Consider the following 23,913-nt stretch of genomic DNA (forward strand, 5'->3'; position numbering starts at 1 on the left):
CCGCCAGAAGTTGTGAAGGGCCCATGCAAGTGAACGGAGCGTTCCACGGCATTGAGAAGACCCGTGTAATAATATCTTATAATGCCGATCATGCCGATCATGTTACCTGTGAAGTGACGGCATCCCACCACTAGATTGCAGTGTTTCCACATCAGTGCCATTTTCCGAATTAAGAAATGTACACAATGATCCGAAATGTCCAAGAAGAGAAAAATTTGTGCAGATGGAAGGCTGTTTCAAGAAAGATGGGAAGGCAAATACATGTTTGTGCTTCAAGGAGAAAAAACGCTGTCTTTTGTGTTATGAGGCAGTGGCAGTTGTCAAAGAGTACAATCTACGTCGGCATTTTGGGTAACACTTTATTTGAAGGTGTATACATAAGACTGTCATAAGACTGTCATTACACTGTCATAACCATGACATTACACCTGTCATGAACATTATGAATAGTTATGACTGGTGTCATAAAGTGTCATTCTGTCAATTATGTCACATTTAATGCAACATTGACATTGTATGAGATGTCTTTGTTATGACAACCTGACATAAGCTGAGACAAAATAACTTGTCGATGTCTTTGTTATGACAACCTGACATAAGCTGAGACAAAATAACTTGTGGATGTCTTTGTTATGACAACCTGACATTAACAAAGACAAAATATCTTGTTGATGTCTTGGTTATGTCGACTGGACATTACCCAATAACATGACCTGTCATACACATGTCACAGTAGGCTTAATAATCAAATGTAAAGAAACTATTTCGATTTATGTAAGATTACATTAAACTGTCATATGTGGAATGTTTTGACATTGACTGTCATGAGACCTTCATTGTACTGTCATGAATGATTCTGTTTGCCTCAAGTAAAGTGAAACAATTTGGACATTTCAATAACATGTCATGAAGCGTTATTACACTGTCTAATGCCTTTACAACAGGCTCATGAAGGATTCGGTTGGCCTCAAGTAAAGTGAAACAATTTGGACATTTCAATAATATGTCATGAAGCGTTATTACACTGTCTAATGCCTTTACAACAGGCTCATGAATGATTCTGTTGGCCTCAAGTAAAGTGAAACAATTTGGACACTTCAATAATATGTCATTAAAAGTTACTACACTGGCTAATTTTGACATTGATTGTCATGAGACCTTTATTATACTGTCATGAATTATTCCCTTTACCTCAAAGTGAAACAATTTGGACTTTTCAGTAAAGGTTATTACACTTAATTACACACACAACAGTGTGCAGTAGTCACAACTTCATAAATGTAACATGAAGCATTTGGGTATTACATGAGGAAAATACCTAAACAAAAGCAATATAAGTCAAGACAGTCTCTTGTATTTACATTAACACACAAAATAAAAAATGTATTCAGTTGTGGCCAAAATGAAATAAGAACCACTTAAAAAAAAAAGCACTTTCCAGTCCTTAAATGAACAAGTACGAGAACAAAACAGTTGCATTAAAACAAATAATATTTTAAACGGCTGCTCAAAATAGATAAAAAACCATAAACACCAGGGGCCGTATTCACAAAGGATTTTAGGGCTAAAAGTAGGCGTGTCACTCTTAAATTTAGGACTCCTAACTTTTTTCACTAAGAGCAATTCACAAAGTATTTTAGGCCTAAAAGTAGCACCTAAGTCTAGGAGAGCTTAAAATTCCTCAAGAGGACTCCTAACTCAGTAAGACCTATTCACAAAGAATCGTAAATGCCTGCGAGACAAAATGTTAGGGTATTAAACTTGTTGTGGAGTTAATCGCAATGCAATAACATCCTCGACTAACAGGAATAATCAGATTAGTCCGGAAATAAAATGTTATAAAAATTATAAGTTATAAAAAAATATATATAACTTATAAAAAATAAAAATAATTGCGCCATCAAAAGACGAGGACGTGTTCGTCAATAGGAAGAAAGTGCATTCCATCAACACGCAGGTTGTTTTTGATGCAAATTTTAACATAGCCTACTGGATGTTGTTGCAAAGTGGCCTGGATCTTCAGCTACCCATGATTCGCGCATTTTAATGGTGAGCGGTCTGAGGCAGCTTTTTGAGATGTACCAGTTGGGTGTCACTTGCTGGGTGACAGTGACTATCCATGCAAGACGTGGCTCTAGACACCCTACCTTAATCCACAACCGGGAGCACAGTTAAAGTGTAACATGTAAGTGATTACGCAGATTACGCTTAGTCCTATGCGTAAAACACATCGTATTGGCTCTTTGCGAGCACACAAACATACACGAAATGTTGTGGAGAGAGGAATTGGGCAGATGAAACGTTGGTTTCATGTCCTCCACGGCGAAATACGCCTCACCCCAGAGAGGGCAAGCACAGTAATCGTATGTGCCATTCTACACAACCTTTGCAAGCGGAGGAACATTCCACAGCCAGACGATGATGATGATGATGATGATGATGATGATGATGATGATGGCGATCAACATTACAAGGAATTTGGCCGTGTGGAACCGAGTGGACAGGCATTTAGGGATCACTTTGAAAACACATTTTAGGTAAACACCTTGGCACAAATCAGTCAACACTTGGGTAGTTCGTAACATTTATTTTATTTTAGATTTTACGTATTTTTATTGTTTGCTTTCTCTCTCTCTTGAACATGCAGGCTACAACGTCATTATCGTGGTCTGCACAAAATTGTCATCATGCGTGTATTCTGCTAACTGCACTATAACTACTTAATAGGAATTCATTTCTAGCCTAGGCTATTTCCTTGTTTTTCGGTGATTCAGTGGGCTCGTCTGAACAACCAATCACCGAACTGACTGCTTCTAAACTCGTGCATGAGAATGGACGTAATCCATAGCAACGGCGCGTCACTCTTAGTTCACTCTTTGTGATTTATCCTTAGTAAGAGTAGGTCTCAGCGGCTTTGTGAATAACTTTTAAGAAAAAACTCCTACGTAAAATGTTTTAGCGCGAGTTAGGAGCACTCCTAGCGGTAAGATAAAATGCTTTGTGAATACGGCCCCAGGGGCCGTATTCACAAAGAATTTTAGGGCTAAAAGTAGGTCCTAACTGGCGAATTTAGGAGTAACTCCTAAAAATAATGGGCGTGTCACTCTTAAATTTAGGACTCCTAACTTTTTTCACTAAGAGCAATTCACAAAGTATTTTAGGCCTAAAAGTAGCACCTAAGTCTAGGAGAGCTTAAAAGTCCTCAAGAGGACTCCTAACTCAGTAAGACCTATTCACAAAGAATCGTAAATGCCTGCGAGACGAAATGTTAGGGTATTAAACTTGTTGTGGAGTTAATCGCAATGCAATCACATCCCCGACTAACAGGAATAATCCGATTAGTCCCGAAATAAAATGTTTGGCCATACGTTATTTAGCAACAGGTGCAATGCAACTTTGCAATGCCGACGATTTAAAAATATCGCAACCATCAGTCAGCCGTGCCATAAACTTTCCTTTGGACATTCAACAATTACACAGGATCAAGCCAACTTCATGGCAATTGCAGGTATGCCCGGTGTGGTCGGTGCTATTGACGGGACGCACATAAAAATAATTGCACCATCAAAAGACGAGGACGTGTTCGTCAATAGGAAGAAAGTGCATTCCATCAACACGCAGGTTGTTTTTGATGCAAATTTTAACATAGCCTGGATGTTGTTGCAAAGTGGCCTGGATCTTCAGCTACCCATGATTCGCGCATTTTAATGGAGAGCGGTCTGAGGCAGCTTTTTGAGATGTACCAGTTGGGTGTCACTTGCTGGGAGACAGTGACTATCCATGCAAGACGTGGCTCTAGACACCCTACCTCAATCCACAACCGGGAGCACAGTTAAAGTATAACATGTAAGTGATTACGCATATTACGCTTAGTCCTACGTGTAAAACACATCGTATTGGCTCTTTGACGCCTTTTATTTGTTGAATCCATATTTATTATTGTTTACTGATTTCTTCCATATATGCTAGAGCACACAAACATACACGAAATGTTGTGGAGAGAGGAATTGGGCAGATGAAACGTCGGTTCATGTCCTCCACGGCGAAATACGCCTCACCCCATTCTACACAACCTCTGCAAGCGGAGGAACATTCCACAGCCAGACGATGATGATGATGATGATGGCGATCAACATGACAATGAATTTGGCCGGCATTTAGGGATCACTTTGAAAACACATTTTAGGTAAACACCTTGGCACAAATCAGTCAACACTTGTGTAGTTCATAACATTTATTTTCTTTTAAATTGTACGTATTTTTATTGTTTGCTTTCTCTCTCTCTTGAACGTGCAGGCTACAACGTCATTATCGTGGTCTGCACAAAATTGTCATTGTTTTTTCTGCTAACTGCACTATAACTACTTAATAGGAATTCATTTCTAGCCTAGGCTATTTCCTTGTTTTTCGGTGATTCAGTGGGCTCGTCTGAACAACCAATCACCGAACTGACTGCTTCTAAACTCGTGCACGAGAATTGACGTAATCCATAGCAACGGCGCGTCACTCTTAGTTCACTCTTTGTGATTTATCCTTAGTAAGAGTAGGTCTCAGCGGCTTTGTGAATAACTTTTAAGAAAAAACTCCTACGTAAAATGTTTTAGCGCGAGTTAGGAGCACTCCTAGCGGTAAGATAAAATGCTTTGTGAATACGGCCCCAGATGTTTTGTTGAGGGGATTGTGAGGAGATATTCACTGATTTGAACAAACCTTCAGTGTTGCTCATGCCCCTTTGAACCTAGAACCCATGCCCCTTTGAACATAAAACCCAAGCCATTAAGTATATTTGTACATTATCGGGAGGAGCTTGCCCTTTTTTTTGTTTTCAGTTATGACCTCTGCCATATCCTTTGTAATAGCATTCCTGCAGCGCTCTGCGAAGTCGGCTATCTTATCATCGTGCTCTCTATTGAGCTCTTTAAAACGCAGATTGAAACACTAAGGTAAGTAGAATCCTTCATCTGCTTCGGAGGCTAGTTACACTGCCCGGCCACAAAGAAAGTCACCACCTGGGTTTTACTAGGCAAATCGGAAAGAGCCTTCCATCAGTCAAAAACTGCAGTGCTATGTTTCAGTTGGCAACAAGTTATTTGACCCTAACTGATGCAGTGAATAGCTTCTTATTTCTTAAAAAAACATGTCAGAAGACATATGCTGTGGTTGTGGAAAAGATGTCATTGTTTCAGAACTGTTAAATTATTGGCCTGCATCTAACAAGGAAAACTATTCAGGAGAAGATTAAACTACTAAAATCTGGTTAAGATCTGTCCAACGCATTATTTAAACCGGAATAAATAGTGGTGAACCGTCATCTTTGAGGAAGAAATGTGGTCAGATAAAATCTTGAATGATCGTGATAGAAGATCTATTAAAACATTTGATGCAATCAAAATATAAAATATCAACAGTAAAACTACCGGCTATTTGTAATAGTGAAAGTAAGAGCATTTCCACATGCAATGTGAAGAGAACATAAGGGATATCGACTATACAGCTGTGTAGCCATAAGACAACCACTCCTCAGTGAGGCATATCAGGAAGAAATGCTTCAATTTGCTTTTTGTGCCAAATAAAGCTCATTAAATTGTGCTACAGAGAATAAGTGCCGTAATCAAAGCTTAAGATGGTCGAGTGTGGGACCTTTTTTTGGGCAGGGCAGTGTATTCAAACATAACCAGAGAAGCACAGTATAGCCTTATGACAGCAATGTAGCAATTAAACAGGGTTGCAGAATTCGTATTGAATACTAAAATATATAATTCTATGCAGTATATGGACATAATGTAACAACTCTTAGTCCCTCTCTGATTATTATTACCTAAGCTGATTTTAATATGTCTATGAACTATAGAAAACAGTTAAGTAATGGGCAACTTTAGTGTAAGAAACGATCTGATTATAAAGATGACCTGTGCTTACTTCTTGAACGGCTGTATGAATCCGATTTTTTTCTTTGACTTTTTGGTCTTCTTTTTCTTCTTCCTCTCCTCTTCTTCAGAGGATGATGAGCTGAAGTCTGAGGAGGAGGCGGGAGATGATGATGATGAAGACAGTATCTTTGCAGTCCTTTTAGAGCCTGTGAGAAGAGGGGCTGAGGAGTAGACAAGCAGAGAGATGCATAAGGGCGCACTCACACTAGGCAAAGTTGCCCTGTTCCGTACTCAAACACGATTGGCCCCCCTCCCCACTCCCCCGCTGGCCTGTGCTCACACTGCTCCGGGCCTGGGCCTTGCTCATTCCCTACGTCACAGTGCGTGTTTGGGATTTGGAGCGTAGGCTACATGTAGGCTATACGATAGATTAAAAAAAAAAAAAACTGTGCAAAACTCTAAGTAAACAATACTCAATAAAAGAAAGAAGCTGACTCAATGTAGGCTCACTCTGGGTACTCTCTTGAGTTTTTGAAAGCACACAACTGTATGACAGCTAATCACAATTTCTACCCCACAATTCCACGAACACATTACCAAACAATTGGACATCTCAGGTGTTGAAACAATATAATGAAAATGTGTTCTTGTTGCCATCTATCTAGCACATATTTATACGACGCAATACTATAATACTGCATGAATAACGTTAATTGTATTGCCTTTGTACCTGACTTGCTAGTAGAGGCATGGACATTGGGGGCTCCCTGAATTTGGGCAATTAGGAAGTTCTTATCATTTTTCAATTCCCTGTTTGCCTCCTCCAGGTTTTTAATGTTGCTCTCTAGGTGTTCAATCTCTCTAGTTTGTCCATCTTGGTTTGTTGTTTAAGTTTGTTCAACTCCATTGCCCCTGTTGGTGACCCTGTACATTATGGGCAAACAAAGATTTAAATTAAGCTCCCCCAAAAGGATGGTAACATCCAGAAAATTACAACAAAGTAAATTCCTATTACTCAAAAATTAAAAATACATAAACTGTGTTATAGGATGTTTTTCAGAACCTGTAACTTTGTTACATGCATAGGTTGTGAATTCAGTCTTTATGAATCACATTTAAATTGTTATAAATTGTTATAACTGATATCAGTTTAAGATTGTGTTCGTCTGAACAAACTCTGAGACCAATTCACTAGGCCTACACACTACAGTTAGTTGAAATAATTATATTATATTCCACTGAAACATTAGCACATCAATTAATTAATTGTTAATATTACATTTATAATTATTACTAATTAGACGAGAATAATTCAGATGTCCACTGTTTTCTTGTGTGCACACTTATTCCGGCTTTAATTAACATAAATAAAAACATAATAGATAAACAAGTGAACTCTGTTTTCAAATCAAGATTGTTATCAATTGAGGCTCTAATGAAGTGAAGAAAGTTGATGCTTGGCTTGTAACTAGCATTTAAAAGCAAGAACACATTTCTCCAATCCTGGCCTCCATCCATTGTTTCCCTTTGCATTTTTGCATAGATTTTAATATTTTATTAAATGCTTTGAAATCATTAAATAGCCTAGCACCACATTACATTACAGACCTTTTACATTTCATTTTCATTTTTTCCAGCACTGTATACATTTTTTGTTTTGTGTCTAATGTAAATACAAGAGACTGTCTTGACTTATATTGCTTTTGTTTAGGTATTTCCTCATGTAATACCCACATGCTTCATGTTACATTTATGAAGTTGTGACTACTGCACACTGTTGTGTATTAAGTGTAATAACATTTACTGAAAAGTCCAAATTTTTTCACTTTGAGGTAAAGGGAATAATTCATGACAGTATAATAAAGGTCTCATGACAATCAATGTCAAAATTAGCCAGTGTAGTAACTTTTAATGACTTAATATTGAAATTATTATTGAAATGTCCAAATTGTTTCACTTTACTTGAGGCCAACAGAATCATTCATGAGCCTGTTGTTAAGGCATTAGACAGTGTAATAACGCTTCATGACATATTATTGAAATGTCCAAATTGTTTCACATTACTTGAGGCCAACAGAATCCTTCATGAACCTGTTGTAAAGGCATTAGACAGCGTAATAACGCTTCATGACATATTATTGAAATGTCCAAATTGTTTCTCTTTACTTGAGGCCAACAGAATCCTTCATGAGCCTGTTGTAAAGGCATTAGACAGTGTAATAACGCTTCATGACATGTTATTGAAATGTCCAAATTGTTTCACTTTACTTGAGGCAAACAGAATCATTCATGACAGTACAATGAAGGTCTCATGACAGTCAATGTCAAAACATTCTGCATATGACAGTTTAATGTAATCTTACATAAATCGAAATAGGTTCTTTACATTTGATTATTAAGCCTACTATGACATGTTTATGACAGGTTATGTTATTGGTTAATGTCAAGTCGACATAACCAAGACATCGACAAGTTATTTTGTCTCAGCTCATGTCAGGTTGTCATAACATAGACATCTCATACAATGTCAATGTTGCATTAAACGTGACATAATTGACCGAATGACACTTTATGACAACAGTCATAACTATTCATAATGTTAATGACAGGTGTAATGTCATGGTTATGACAGTTTAATGACAGTCTTATGACAGTCTTTTGTATACACCTTCAAATAAAGTGTTACTGCATTGGGTCACCAAACACAGAGCTAAGTATGCCAAAGTGAGCGTTCAAGAAAAACAACAAATGGTGCAAGAATTTAAAAAGGCAAATTGCGATCGCAGCAGGACGTGTTCAAGAGAGCCACAACCAAAAACAATGCGGCAGTGAAAGCTGAGGGGTGTCAAAAATTACTTTGACACCCCTGACTTATGGTGCGTTTTAGTATTCTCTGCGAACCGACTCGGATCTCGGATCTGACGCCACGCCCACACTTCAATCGTTTTATTATGTTTCGCTCGGTCGTTGGAGGAAAACATGGACGCCACCCAGAAAGCTGATGTCGCGGTAGCATTGGCAGAGTACCAGGCGCTCCAAAATATGTAGGCTATAGGCCATAGGCAGAGATACGGACGCAGTAAGGTATTGCAGCAATACGAGTGATTGAAATTGCCATTTACACCACCAAAGCGGTCCAAGCACAATGAAAACAGTTCATACTTCAAGTCACACCAGGCGCAGCCATCTTGAATTCTGTCTCGGAATTTTGCTCGGTCACCACTGAGTTCAACCGAGATGGCGAGGAAAAGGGGCGTGTTCGTGCTAGTTGCTAGGCAACGTCCTCGGACCTCCGAGACGGATGGATAATAAAATGCATCATGAGGCCAGTGGCGTATCCAGGACATTTTTACTGGGGTGGCCAAGATGGGACACAAAGCTAGTGTGGGGTGGCCATGGCATAGCGAAGTTTAATACATACACGTACGCAGCCAACTGCGGTTCGAATCCCGGTCCTTTGCTGCATGTTGCATCCCCTCTCTCTCCCATGATTTCCTGTCTCATAACTGTCAAATAAAGGTGTCTATGCTGGTAAAATAGACACCAGGTGATGATGGCGGAGGTGACGATGGACTCGGCCATCATCGAGTCCATCGTCACCTCCGCCATCATCACCTGGTTCCCCGCTGCAGCGGGTGATACGCTCGGCGGAGAGGGTGATTGGATGCCCCTTGCCCCCCCTTGGGGCCCTGTTTAACAGCAGGGCTCTGGGGAGGGCCAGGAAGATAATGGCGGACCCAGCACACCCAGGCCACGGTCTCTTCGCTCCGCTCCCTTCAGGCAGGAGGTTGCGGTCACTAAAGACTCTAAAAACTAGACATTCGCACAGCTTCTTCCCCACGGCCATCCGACTCCTAAATGCACTGCCCCCCCCCCCCCCCCCCCCACCAGTCTCCCCACTCAGTGATCCAGTGATCTAATGGTCTGTTGTACCCAATCACGTGAGCTCTCTGCACTTTGGCACTCTACATTTATTATATTATTTATTTACATTTGCAATGTCTTGTCCTGTCTTGTCTGTCCTGTAGTAAACTCCACTGTACCAAAACAAATTCCAAACGTGTTTACATGTCATGGCAAATAAAGTCTTCTGAATCTGAATCTGAATCTGAAAATGACTTTTTTTTTTTAAAGTCATTTTTTAAATTCCATTTCCACCTATCACAGTCCTCAAGTATATCTGGTTATTTTAACATGTCTATTTTTAATCAGTAATTATGTTCAGAATAGGGTACACATTTTCTAAGAGCCATTTCCTTATAGTGGATTAAAGTCCTCATCTCTTCACAAGTTAAATTAGAGTAGCAAAATTCAACTGCTCTTAACTCATCCTATATAATAACATTAATCAGCTCATCATCTGTGTCACCTGTATTGTTACCTGTGTTTGCTTTACTAATTGAGGTGCCATCTTGTGGTTACATAAAACACAGCAATCCAGGCAACAGAACAAACCAAAATGCTTTAAGATAGACCTTATTAAAAAGTGTATCTGTAAGCAAAGGATAAATTAAGCTTGTAAGGAAAAAAACAGAAATATTTGTTGTTCTTTACATACTTAGTTTATGTTATTATTTAGCTTAGATCTAATTTGTTGGAGATACTGGAATTAGATTTTTTTGGTTTGTTCTTTGCTTTGGTGTGTTTTATATTTAACCACAAGATGGCACCTAAATTAGTAAAGCAAACATAGGTAACAATACAGGTGACACAGAGGATGGCCTGATGACTGAATAATGTTATTCTATAGGATGCCTTGTGATGTATGAAAATGTGCAAAAAGTGGGTTTTCAACCCAGACAGTATTCATGTCCAGGGCCCTGATGAAGGTATAAACGTTGGCTTTGATTCAGCATAAATCATGAAGTTTATTTAAATCAAACAGTTAAGCCTTAGAATCACAAATTAACTTGATAAATATACATAAACAATTGTAACATAAACCAAACAAATCTTAACTGCAAAGTATATACTATAAAGTAATGTTATGTAAACCTTCAAACTCTCATGAACAATAGAGGATTCTAATAATAGTAACAAAGTGCAATAGAGGTAGCTAGTTCTTGCTTTTGCTCATTCTCCTGCTACAAAATGCTTTCACATAGGCCATAAGACCACAAGACAAGACTTAAAGTCCAATGCAATGCCACCAGACCAAATATAACTTGGAACCCCTTAAATAACAGCTTTGACTCCATTAAAATGTCAAAAAGAAAGGAGGTGTCAACAATGTGCCTAATTATGTCTATTTATAGGATCTACAAAGGTTTATTTTTACATAACTACCACTCTTACAACTCACTTTTAATAACACAATTAACACATATTGCATCTCAAGCATTTGTGGCATTTGAATGCAACAAATAAGTCACAGCTTGTTCTTGTGTTATAGCTACTTAAATCTAGACTGTCACGCTATGTTTCACACACTGGTTGGCCAAAAATATAACATTAGCTCTATTGAACACACACATCTGCAAAAAACACCATCAGTCTTCAGTCCAGAAAACATCTTTTCATATTTCATGGCGGTATCCAAAACACTAACGTTACATGCTTAACTTGGTTTGGAGGCTGCTAAGTTAGCTAGTGCAGTGTAGTTCGTCTTTTAGCTGCTACTTAGTGCTGGATAAAGTTTTCCTACACATTCAGAGGGAACTACGATATAACTAAACATTAAATTACCATACCTCTCAACGACAGATTTCAGCGTCTTTATCGTTTTTATATTGTTCACGTTGTCACTGTGACAACGTGAACAATATAAAAGGACTGTCGTCCTCCTGTTTCACGGACCAGCAGCATGTGCAGCGCGCATATCTCATGGGTCACCTGACCTGCATAGCTAAATGTCCGCCGAGCAGAAATCAGCTCTCACAGCCTCAGTACGACCATTACTGTGTTATTTAAAAATGTAAAAACTGACCCTAAATCAGTTGATCAGCTGTCATCATTGATTGACAGCATTTCTCTTATTTCTTGTGTTGACGAACTTGACCAACTACCTATCAAATCTGGGGTGGCCACAGGGGTGGCCAATGAGCTTTCAGGGGTGGCCCTGGCCACCCCAGGCCACCCCCCAGAATCGCCACTGCATGAGGCTAACGATGCTTTCGGAAAACGGGGCCCTGCCCAACCCCCATGGTCTACACAACAAGGCAACATTGGCAACATTGGCAACATGCAATAATATGCAATAATACGCTTGTTTCAGCCATAAAATGTGTTTTAATAAAATTGGCTTTACTAGCCAGTAGAACAACGTAACATTTACAATAAACCGGTGCCGTAGAGCGCCACCTAATTCATTGGAATAACAAGGCATCCAATTTACACTATCAATTGCATACATAAGAGATTGTATACGATGTTAAGTTAGTGAGTTCATCTGTTCGTGGTGTTTTTCATGCTAATTTGTTTTTTTTTGAGGGAATAGAATCTGGGTAGGCCATATTCTGTTAAAGAAATTATATATTTTATAAAAGGTACTATATTATATGAGTATGAAGTATTTCAAAGATGTGGAACCATGGGCTACCTTTTTGTTCGGAATCCCCCCACTCCCCAGTTATTATATTTTTCCATTTGCACTTGTTTATGACCTACGGCCATTATTAAATTTTATGTAACATGCACACGATTATCCTGTATTTATACCATGGTCTGGGGGAATACTCGATTCTGATTGGCTGCAGGGTGTGCATTAACCCCTGATATAAGGACCGCTGCTAAGTAGTTCCAGTCAAATTGTCTGTTAAGCCTTCAAAACGAGAGCTGGTAAATTGTGAAAAATGAATTGAACTGTAATCAGACAACGCAGTTATATGCTATAGACCCTAGAGCAGGGGTAGGCAATTAAAATCCTAATGGGTCCAGTTTAAAAAAAAATCCTCAAGCTTGGGTCCGGGGGTCTATCACACATTTTTTATGACCGTTGTTTTCACTGATATAGGACTGCATGTGTTTTATGTACCAACAGTCAAGGTGTGCATTATGATTCAGAGGCATATTTAGCCAATATAAGTACCGTATTGGTCCGAATATAACGACCCTGATTATAAGACGATTATAAGACGTTGAATGTTATGTTGGTGTCCCGTTTTTCAACACAAACATTTAGAAAAAAAGATTTGCAGACCAGATTTGCAGAACAAAGACCAGTGAATTAAACACTTGTTATATTAATGACAATAATAATAATGCCAGTAAAGGCCACGGCACTTTCAAGGCAAAATATGTACAGTATGATTCAAAATTAATATCAAGCAATAATCAAGCAACATTGGGAACATTTTTAAATAACATAGAAAAATACAGGCCACATATTTAACTAAACTTAACTAAAATTCGCCAAACTTCTCCTCCGATCTCTCTCTATCGCTCACACACGTCCTCTGCCCCGCTGTGTTCGCTCTCGCTGTCATCGCTCCCCAGCTGCTCCGCTTCCACCGGCTCCGCCCAAAGCACGTTTTCTCTGACGTATTTAAAAACTCTCCGGTCAACCTCACTGAAACGGCCACTTTGAGGACCACGGTAGGATTTGCGCTGACTGTTGACGTCTTTGAGACGTTATTTTGGTGCTCGCCATCTTCTTACGTTACTCTCCGTGACCCCAAACTTCTTGGCAGCTTGGCAGTTGTTACTTGACTCTGCCTTATTGACGACCATTATTTTAAAATTGGCATCATAGCTCCTCCGCTGTTGTTGATTGACCTGACCCACTTTTGAGCCACTTGTCTCTAATGGTCAGCCTGTCTTTAAACACCGGTAACGGTCTGGTTGTTAAGGACGCTGGACTACTTCTTCCCGGAACCAATTTCTGGCGCAACCTGCGGCCGCGAATGTGTGTTAAACATTTAAAGGGAGAGGCGAAGAAGAGAAACTGCGCTCTGAATACTAGACCCCGAATATAAGACGACCCAACTTTTTCAGACCTATTTCGAGGGGGAAAAATGCCGTCTTATATTCGGACCAATACGGTATATATATTAAAAAAAAATCGCATTATTAATATTATTGTTGCAATTGTGTCTCGGTCCGGAGAGGACGTCAGTTGGGTCCGGACCCGGACCACGGTCCGCCTATTGCCGACCCCCGCCCTAGAGTATCTGTGGTATAAAGGCTTGGACGAATTTCGAATTATCAATATGTACAATGTATAACGTTAGCTCTCTGGCGCATAGCTGAGCGGACTAGAACACCTCCTGTTGCAAAGTCGGAGCTACGCTCCGTCCTATTCCCTGGAGGAGTGAACAACGTTTCCGTTGCAACCTTACGGGAGGGTAATGATTGTTCCAGATATTAGTCAAACCCTCAGGCTTTACCAGGGAAGCAAAGTCATGGCTTTTGAAAAACTTTATATTTGGATTATAAAACGCATGGAAATAAAAATGACCGGTCTTAATTTATTTTCTTTGGCAAGTGACCATGGTATAAGCGGGATAATGCCCTTCGAGGTGTCCGTTATCATCCATCCATTAATTCCTGATAATGGACACCTTGTCGGGTATTATCCCTTACATATTACACGACTCATCTCAATGCTGTGGAATGCTCCGTTCACTTGCATGGGCCTTCCCGGCTTCCGGCCTTTTCGATAATTGACCGTTGCTAAGCATATAAAGACCGCTGTCAAGGAAAGTGGATTTATTGCCTCTGAATCACGTCTTTGGTATCACTCCACAAGTAGTCCGGTAACTTATCAACCCCAGCGTATTCGGTTGTTATTTTTTCGTTTTGGCAAGTAGCCGTGTAATAAGAGGGATAATGTATATGTATATATGACCGGCGTTCTATACATTATCCCTTACTTAATACATGAACATGTAAACGTGAACCAAATAATCTAACAACAGCAACAAACAACCCCCGAAATGATTGATTCCTTGTTCCTTTGATAGGATTGGGATGCTAATGCCGCGTTTCCACTGCAGGGTGCGGTACGGTTAGGTTCGCAAAGGTGCGGTACGGAATGCGTTTCCACCGCCAAAAGTGGGCATGACCCGGACTGAGCCGTACTCGTTTTGCCCTCGTTTTCAGTACTCCTCCGTTTGGGTACTGAAAACAAGACGAGACGCCTGAAAGGGTACCGGAAAATTCGAGCTACACACCCCCTCCGTTGATTGGTCGACAGAACCGTCACTTCCGGGCGACGTGGGGTTAAAAACAAATAAACAGTAGCCTCGAGGTATTATTCTTTACAATGAACATGTCGCGTAAAACGCTTGCTTGGGAGAACAAGGAGGTGGAGACGAGCTGCATTCTTGGGGAGGAAGACGTTGTTTACGATGTTTACGTAGCTGCCGCGGTGATCGACATCCGGCCTACCATTAAGGGTACTGTCGGCGGTGGAAACGCGACCTCGGAACTGAGCTGGGCTATACCGCCCCCTCCCTCCCGGACTGAGGCGAACCGAACCGTACCGCACCCTGCAGTGGAAACGCGGCATTAGATGAGGTAGATATTATGTGTACAATGTAAGCACAGTTTCTGAGGTATATGTAAAGGTTAATTTACACAAACCTAGATGAGGATTTATCACCAATAGTAAACTTCAGTCATTTACTTATCTAAAGATGAATGATTTAGCTTTTTTTTTACCCAGAACCATAGCCACTCATTGCCATGACGACATTAGGAGTTGCAGCCGAGCTGGTGTAAATTGTTTGGTTTTTGGCATACACTCTAGCTAGGAAACAGATATTCTAAGGTGCACTAGACAGGACAGCACCTCCCTGAGTGCCGCCGAGGCAATGACCACCTCATGTGTGAGAGGTTATTATTCATGCTTGGTGTGGATTGACTGTTTATGCAATATATTATTTAAGCTGTGTAGTTATAGGAATACGCAATAAAGAACCAGATTAACAGTCGTTGAATTTCTAAAGATGGAATTTAGAATGTATCTCAATTATCAAAATGATCAACCACATTATTGAGCATGTGAGAAGATTAGAGAGTATCTAGTATGCTCTTAAATTGCGTGTGTGTTCGTGTGTGTTGGAGGGGGGAGGGTGCTTGTTGAGAGTAGGGATACACCATACATAAATAGGACGCTTGCAATGAGCATTTCACAGAAATAGTCAATACACACTCAGGATGAGGAATGACCTCTCACACATGATATATTAATGAACTGTGTCAAGTAAACCTGCCTCGTTAAATCAATGAGGTTGGTGTTTTGCCTTCAACGACTAGGTTATTGATGGTGTCATTACCAAATCTGTCTGCTCTAACACATCTCTCAGGGTGACGTAACTAGCCTTCAGCCAATGATTAAAAAAAAGGAGTCATGTTGATATGACATATAATATTATTGTAATAATTGTATTTATTTAAATGTAACTGTTTACTGCGGTTTGCCTTCCAAAGGCACCTTAGGATATGTGTTTATAGCCAGTAAATAAAAAACATTTACGGCAGCCTAGCTGCTTCACATAACGTTGTTATGGCAACAAGTGCGCTGTGGTAAGTAAAAGCCGGCTAGTTTATCTTTAGATTCGTAAATGACTGAAATGGAGATAAATCCTCATCTAGGTTTGTGTAAATTAACCTTTATCTAGAACTCATGTACTCGTAAGCAATGAGAACTTTACTTACATTGTATACATGTACCTCATCACAGGCTCCCGCTCTTATCACAGGAACCAAGAATCGATATGTTCGGGGGATCTTTATTGACCTCACTCTGACCGTCACTACGGTCTAAAAAGGAATGAGGACATCGTTCTGCCTATCACCGAGACCATAGCTGTGTTCGAAATCGTTCCCTATACACTCGTTCCCTATTCCCTGTATATAGTGTACATGATTTAGTGCACTATATAGGGAATAGGGAGCGAGAATTCGGACACTACGCTGAACATTTCTAAACGTCATTTGCGTCAGTAAATGCGCCGGGTATTTGTGTGACGCAGACAGATGCGCCCACATCATGTAAACATACCAGGCACTCACGAGGAAAGCTGGAGGTTGTATTGATGTTGAATGTTACATTTCCTTGTTCAAGTATTTTTTTTATTAATTTTGAATGTTAAATATTCTATGTTAAATCCCAAATAAATTGTTGACATTTCTAAACGAAAGCCGGAGACTCCATCATTAAATGTATTAGTTTTCGCGGTTATTCAGCTTCTTCTTCTCCTCCGGAAAAACACGACCGCATTAGTGCATTAATAGTGAGGTCCCCCCTTCACTTTAGGCGTCTTTGAGTGTTATTAATTATTATTATTCTTCATGTTTAACCTCTGTTTTCCTTTTATTCCTAGTCTGTTTTACATAGTTTTGAATGATGACTATATGCTCTGTAAGGTGACCTTGGGTGTCTTGAAAGGCGCCTCTAAATTAAATGTATTATTATTAGAGCTGTCAAGCGATTAAAATATTTAATCGTGATTAATCGCATTAATGTCATAGTTAACTCACGATTAATCCCGATTAATCGCAAATTATTTTTCTATGCTAAATATCCCTTGATTTTTTTGTCCCATAATTCTTCTCAGTTTAATTCTCTTATCAACATGGTGAAGTGCATCGGCTTGCCTTGTGCAAATGATTTTTTATTGATAACAACATTGGCATATACTGATCAAAACAGGACGATACAAAAAAAGAGCCTATAGTGCAATTAAACGACTGCTTTGAACAAATGTCATTTGAACATAGCAGTCAGGCTACTGCTTCTTTGTTTTGAGCCAAAGAAAAAAAAAAAAAAAAAACAATTGCGTTAATCGCGCGATAAATTTTTTAACGCCGTTAAAATTGGTTTGCGTTAACGCCGTTAATAACGCGTTTAACTGACAGCTCTAATTATTATTATTATTATTATTGCATTGTGGTATACGGGAGTAACATGTAGGGAACATCGTATGTACCCTATTTTAAGTCCACTATATAGTGCCCTATATAGTGGACCACTGAGAATTCGAACACCCTACAAAATGGCGTGCACCCTATTTAGTGCACTACATCCATGATAGGGAACGATTTCGAACACAGCTCATATGTCAAACTCGTCATGCCCATGACCTCCGGAAGCAGAACGTCCCGCGCTTGTAAATAGCATGGATTGCTACCGGTTCGTCCGCTTTACATTGATTGCCTCACCGGACCAGGTAAGACATTGATCTATTTTTCATAGCACGCAGCCACAAGATCGTAACCCACGGGTACAGGCGCCTTTGGGTCCCTGTGGATCAGTGTGGACTGTGTAGTTAACTCTCTTACGTTAACGTGCAGATCTCTTAACGTTGGACTGTAAATTGTCTTTTTTGTTTGTTTGGTAGAGCACTAGCGCACCCTAGCTGGCTGTCCGCAGCTGTGCGGTTTGTGTGAGCCCGCTAGGTTGCGTCCGCGCACTGGTGCGGGCCACCGCTGCGCTTTTAAGTTGCTGTTTGTGAATAGACACGCGGCGAGCCTTTGCGACGCGTTCGTGCGTGCCTGCAGGCCACCTTTGCACTACGGGCAGAATGTTTGTTGCCGGTAGTATATTGTTTGAGTTAAAAACTCCCAGAGTGAAGTCTCCCTTATTTAAATCTTTGCACTACTCCACCGCTGTTGCAGCTGGTGAGTTAGTTAAGCCAGCTGGTGCATCCGTGCACTGGCGTGAGCCACTATAACTTGTATTGATGCAGGCACAATATCGTGTCATATACTTTTGATTTGTGGTTTGCTTGTCTACTGGCATTTCTAGGTAAGTAGCCAGGAAGAGTGGAGATTATTGTTTAAAAGAATATAATTATTTATAATTGTGGTATTGCTCAGGTAAGCGTTGCTTACTGAATGTATGCTTACTGAATTAGTGTATGCTTACTGAATTACAATAAGTGTTCATTGTCATTATTCAGCCAATTACTGTCTTCACCTGGGTAGTCAGTGTAGTTAATCAAACAGCACCCCCCCAGCAGCCGCTGGGGGGAGTGTGAGCCGGGTCAGCTGCGTCCCGCGCCCTTGCCGGCCACCAAGGTGTACTCCTGACTTTGCGTCAGTAGAAGTGCTTAATCGCCCTATAGCCGCTGGAGGACATAGAAAACCGTGGGGGAGACGCCTGTTAGCTCTCTGATGTCCAGGGTGCTGAGCGCCGCTAGCATCCTGGGCCTCCAGCCCCCAACCCCGGACCCAGTCCCTCAGGGGGGTTTGGGAGGGCGTCTCGCCCATTAACCCCCCACCTTCTATTCCTGTGGCAGAGGACTACACCAGGATGCTCACGTCCAGTTGGGGCAGGGCCTTCAAGCGGCCCCAGCTTAATGCAGGCTGCCGTAATCTGGCAATGACTGTTTAACACATCTCGGCATGTCCCCAAGCCCTGTTTCAGCCCAGCTGAAACAGGGCTTGGCGACATGCCGCCATTGGAGGCGTCAATTGCCTCCTGGACATCGCTTGGCCCTGCCCGGGTGTCCTCTAACCCAAGTTGCCCATGTAAAGAGTGTGCAAAGACGGACCGCCTGGTCACTCGCTCCTTTAATGCATCGGCACGAGCAGCCCGCACAGGCAACGCTCTAGCTATGACACTGGCGGCTCTGCGTAGGACGCTAGACCCGGCAGACGGAGATGCCATGGGCCTGGTGGAAGCTGCCCTATCGGCTCACTCCCAGCTTACACGTGACGTGGTAAATTCGATGGCTGCTGCAGTGTTGTACAATTTTGACGGCGGCTCCCGGCATTTTTAGGGATCAAAGTAACGCCGGTAAGAGACCCAATTTTAAAGTCAGTGCTCGACAAGGAGGTCCAGGAGCTACTTTTAAAAGGTGCCATAGCAGAGGTACCACTCAGCGCACAGCAAGCTGGGTTTTATAACAAATATTTTATTGTGCCCAAAAAGGACGGCGGTCAGCGGCCTGTTCTCGATCTAAGGCCCCTGAATCAGTACCTCAAGGTGTTGTCATTCAAAATGGTCCACACCGCAGTGGTGATAAGGTAAATTCAGCGGGGGGAGTGGTTTACGTCTCTGGACTTAAAGGACGCCTATTTCCATGTCCCAATCATCCCGGAACACAGGCCATACCTCCGGTTTGCCTTCCAGGGCAGGGCGTTCCAGTTCCAGGTCCTCCCCTTCGGCCTCTCCCTAACCGGGTGGTCTCCGCCGAACAAGCCCCACTCCAGGCACGGGGGTTGAAAATACTCCCGTACCTGGACGACTGGCTTATTTGCGCCCCCTCTCGAGAGCAGGTAGGGCGCGACACCAATACGTTGCTGGTCCACATCCAGTTCTTGGGCATCACAGTCAACTGGAAGAAGAGCAATTTGCAGCCCCGTCAACAGGCAGTGTTCCTGGGGATTCTCTTCGATTCAGCCAGTATGAAAGGGTCTCTCACTGGTTGGAGAGCGGACAGCTTGATCGAGGCCCTGAGGTATTTTCAGCTGGGCAAGCTGGTTACCGCCAACACAGCCCAGAGACTGGTGGGCTTGATGGCTGCAGCAGCTGTAGTAGTTCCACTTGGTCTGCTGAGGTCACGGCCCTTCCAGTGCTGGTTCAATGCTTTCCAACTCCACCAAAGAGACGACAGGCAGGTCAAGTTGCATGTTTCTTGAGCTTGCATTCGGGCCCTGCGTCTTTGGAGGAACAGGGAGTTCCTGCTCAGAGGTGTCCCCCTGGGGGGTCTTCCACACAGGAGGCAGGCCATCTCGACAGATGCATCCCTAACAGGGTGGGGGGCTGTCTGGGAAGGACGTTCGGTAAGGGGCATTTGGCAACCTCCGTGGACGTCAGAGCATATAAATATCCTCAAACTGAAGGCCATTCACCTCGCCCTTCAGCGATTCCTGCCAGCGATACAGCGCAACCACGTTCTGGTGAGATCGGACAACACCTCAGCAGTTTATCATGTCAATCACCAGGGGGGGACAAAGTCCCAGAGATGCCTCCAGGTTGCGGAGGAACTACTGACGTGGGCATGGCCTCGACTTGCATCAGTAAGGGCTGTGCACATTCCGGGCGTAGCAAACAGTGCAGCCGACATGCTCTCCAGGACGGGACAACTCCTGGGAGAGTGGAGACTGCACACAGAAGTTGTCAAACAGATCTGGATGCACTACGAGGTTGCGCAAGTGGATCTGTTTGCGTCAGCGGAAACAACCCACTGCCCAGAGTGGTACTCTCTCAGGGGGCAGGGGGGCAGTTTGGGCCTGGATGCTCTATCGCAAGAGTGGCCGACAGGCTTGTTGTACGCTTTTCCTCCAATCCCTCTCATCCCTCAGGTTCTGCAGAGGATCAAGGAGGGCCAACACACAGCCAGCGGGACCCTGGTTTTCAGATCTGCTCCAGCTACTACAGGGTCAGCCATGGCAGTTGCCGAGCAGGGCAGACCTGCTGGCACAAGCAGGCGGGCAGATATGGCATCCGAACCCGGTCGCCCTGCGCCTTTGGGTTTGGCCAGTACAGAGCCCGTCACTGAGCGTATAGATGCGTCTGTTCGGGAGACACTCAACAACGCTAGGACTCCATCTACTAGAGCTAGCTATGCGCTCAGATGGAGAATTTTTCAGGCTGGTGCCAGAGCATGGATATTGAGCCAGCAGCGGCTTGCCCTGTGCCACACGTGCTGCGTTTCTTGCAGTCCCAGCTGGACCAAGGCAAGGCGGTTAGTACGGTGAAAGTCTACGCTTCGGCCATTTCTACTTTGCACCAGGACACGAACAACGGGCTTCTCGGGCGGCATCCCATGGTGGGCCAGTTCTTGATGGGAGCACGCCAGTTGCGTCCAGCCCGTACCCTACGGGCACCATGCTGGGACCTCCCGATGGTTTTTAGCATTACTCACTGAAGCCCCGTACGAGCCCATTGCGGATGCCGATCTACGCTCTTTGTCACTTAAAACAGCATTCCTTTAAGCCCTCTGTTCAGCAAGACGGGTTGGGGAGCTGTGTGCCCTCTCTGTCAGTGGCGATTGCCTCAGGTGGAGGGAAGGTGGCACCAGTGTGTCACTGTGGCCAATTCCGGCTTTTCTGCCAAAGGTTGTTAATAGGCAGTCCATCAATCAGGTTTTGGAGGTGGATGCGTTTCAGCCCCCCTCTGCCTCACAGGCAGAGCAGGATAGGTTGCTCACTTTGTGCCCAGTGAGGGCCTTGAGAGCTTACCTGACCCATACACGGCCACTAAGGGGAGCACACTCTAGGGTTGGGCAATCGTCTACAAGCTTCCATCGTCCGATAGCGCCCCCTAGCGATCGCCGATAGTCTATGCTATCGGGGGGCAACTTTATAATAATTTTATAATATTATTATTTATTTTTTATCACTTTGAAAGAAATCGCGTTTTTATTTTTCTATTTTTTTCTTAAAAACGATTACGATGGTCTTCCCCTTGGACCAGCGTGAGCCTCCGCTGATTTAAGTTTCGATGCGTCGGCGCCGGCGGCGCTGTCATAATGACACGCTGATGACACACCCCTCGTAGCTTTGTTCGAAATCGTTCCCTATCACGGATATACTAGTGCACTATATAGGCTGCTCGCCATTTTGTAGTGTTCGAATTCTCACTGGTTAATTTCATGCCCTATATAGTGCACTTAAAATACCCAAAATTTGAGTGCACATATGTTCCCTACGTGTTACTCCCATATACCACAATGCAATGCGGGCGTGTTTTTCCGAGGAGAAGAAGAGGTCTCCGGCTTTCGTTTAGAAATATCCAAATTTATTTGGGATTTAACAAGAAAATGTAACATTCAAAATTAACAAGAAAAACCTTGTTCAAGGAAATGTAACATTAAACATCAATACAACCTCCAGCTTTCCTCGCGAGTGCCCGGTTTGTTTACATGATCTGGGCGCATCTGTCTGCGTCACACAAATACCCGGCGCATTTACTGACGCAAATGACATTTAGAAATGTTCAGCGTAGTGTCCGAATTCTCGTTTGTTCGTTCCCTATGTAGTGCACTATATCATGAACACTATTGGGAATAGTGAGTGAGTGAATAGGGAACGATTTCGAACACAGCTCATGTACCACAGCTGTGACCCGGAAATGGTGCAGCGGGGTGTGATATCATTTCGCCGTGCGAGCAGACCGGTAGGTTTCGAGCCCCTCCCCTCTCCTCTCGCAGCAGTGAGTGAATACGGCAGGTCAGCGCTACATAGTATGTTTTCCACCGGTGGCAGTTATTTCAATTACAATTTGCGGGGCTTTTTAAGTTGTAAAAATAGCTACCACAGCGCTTTAAAAAAAATAAATAATTTAAATTAATTATTAAAATATAATTATCGCCTTTTTATCGGCAACTTGAGACGATCGACGATGGAATCCATCTATCGTCGATAGTCGATGGAATCGACTATCGGCCCATCCCTAGCACACTCCCAACTTTTCGTCTGCTATGGGGCAGCAAAGAGGGGCTTACCTCTTTCGAAGCAGAGGCTGTCCCATTGGTTGGTAGAAGTTATTTCCCATGCCTACAGAGCAAGCGGGATGCAAGTCCCGCCTGGTATAAGGGCTCATTCAACCAGAAGTATGGCAACGTCCTGGGCTGCCCTCAGGGGAGTGCCAGCTGACGACATCTGTGCAGCGGCCTCATGGTCTACGCCAGGGGTACTCAAGTAGAAATGATGAGGGGCCACAAAATTTTTTTTCAGTGACTCAAGGGGCCATTTATTGGGACGGTGTACGTCCGATAACGTATCATAACATAACGTATGTATAACATTTACAACATTTTATAACATAACATTTCCTTTTTATTAAAAACAAAAATATTTCCTAAAATAAAAATATAATTTTAATTTGGGCATATATTAAAAAAAATAACTAAATAAAACCAAACATAACCCTGTTCAAGATAAAAAAACAAAAAAAACAAAAAGCCTTCAGACAGCCCATTTTTGTGCTTTGTTTAACAAACTATTTCACATTTCTCACATGTCCCCTTTAATGGGAGAATTGGCCTCTGCTTTCTTTGGCCAATGCTTCAAACCTGGGCTGATATGGTGTGATTGCCAGGGAGACACACTGATGCACGTGCTCATTGGTTAGGCGACTCCGGTACTGATTTTTGATGAAGTTCATTTTTGAGAATGCAGATTCACATCTGTATGTGGATCCAAACAT

At 42.4% G+C, this 23,913-nt stretch overlaps 1 protein-coding gene and 1 long non-coding RNA gene across 2 annotated transcripts in view; both read left to right on the plus strand.

Annotated features, from left to right (window-relative positions):
* LOC132453841 (uncharacterized) overlaps nucleotides 1–16,954 on the plus strand; it is a 154,683-nt gene extending 137,729 nt beyond the window's left edge. Inside the window, exon 2 of the long non-coding RNA XR_009524819.1 lies at nucleotides 16,879–16,954. This is a non-coding gene — a long non-coding RNA (uncharacterized LOC132453841). The remainder of the gene's footprint in view (nucleotides 1–16,878) is intronic.
* The window catches only part of LOC132453840 (PC-esterase domain-containing protein 1A-like), a 168,845-nt gene that overhangs the window by 127,681 nt on the left and 17,251 nt on the right, over nucleotides 1–23,913 (plus strand). The window lies entirely within an intron of this gene.

Source organism: Gadus macrocephalus, chromosome 3, assembly GCF_031168955.1.
Source record: "Gadus macrocephalus chromosome 3, ASM3116895v1".
NCBI classification, from domain to species: domain Eukaryota; kingdom Metazoa; phylum Chordata; class Actinopteri; order Gadiformes; family Gadidae; genus Gadus; species Gadus macrocephalus.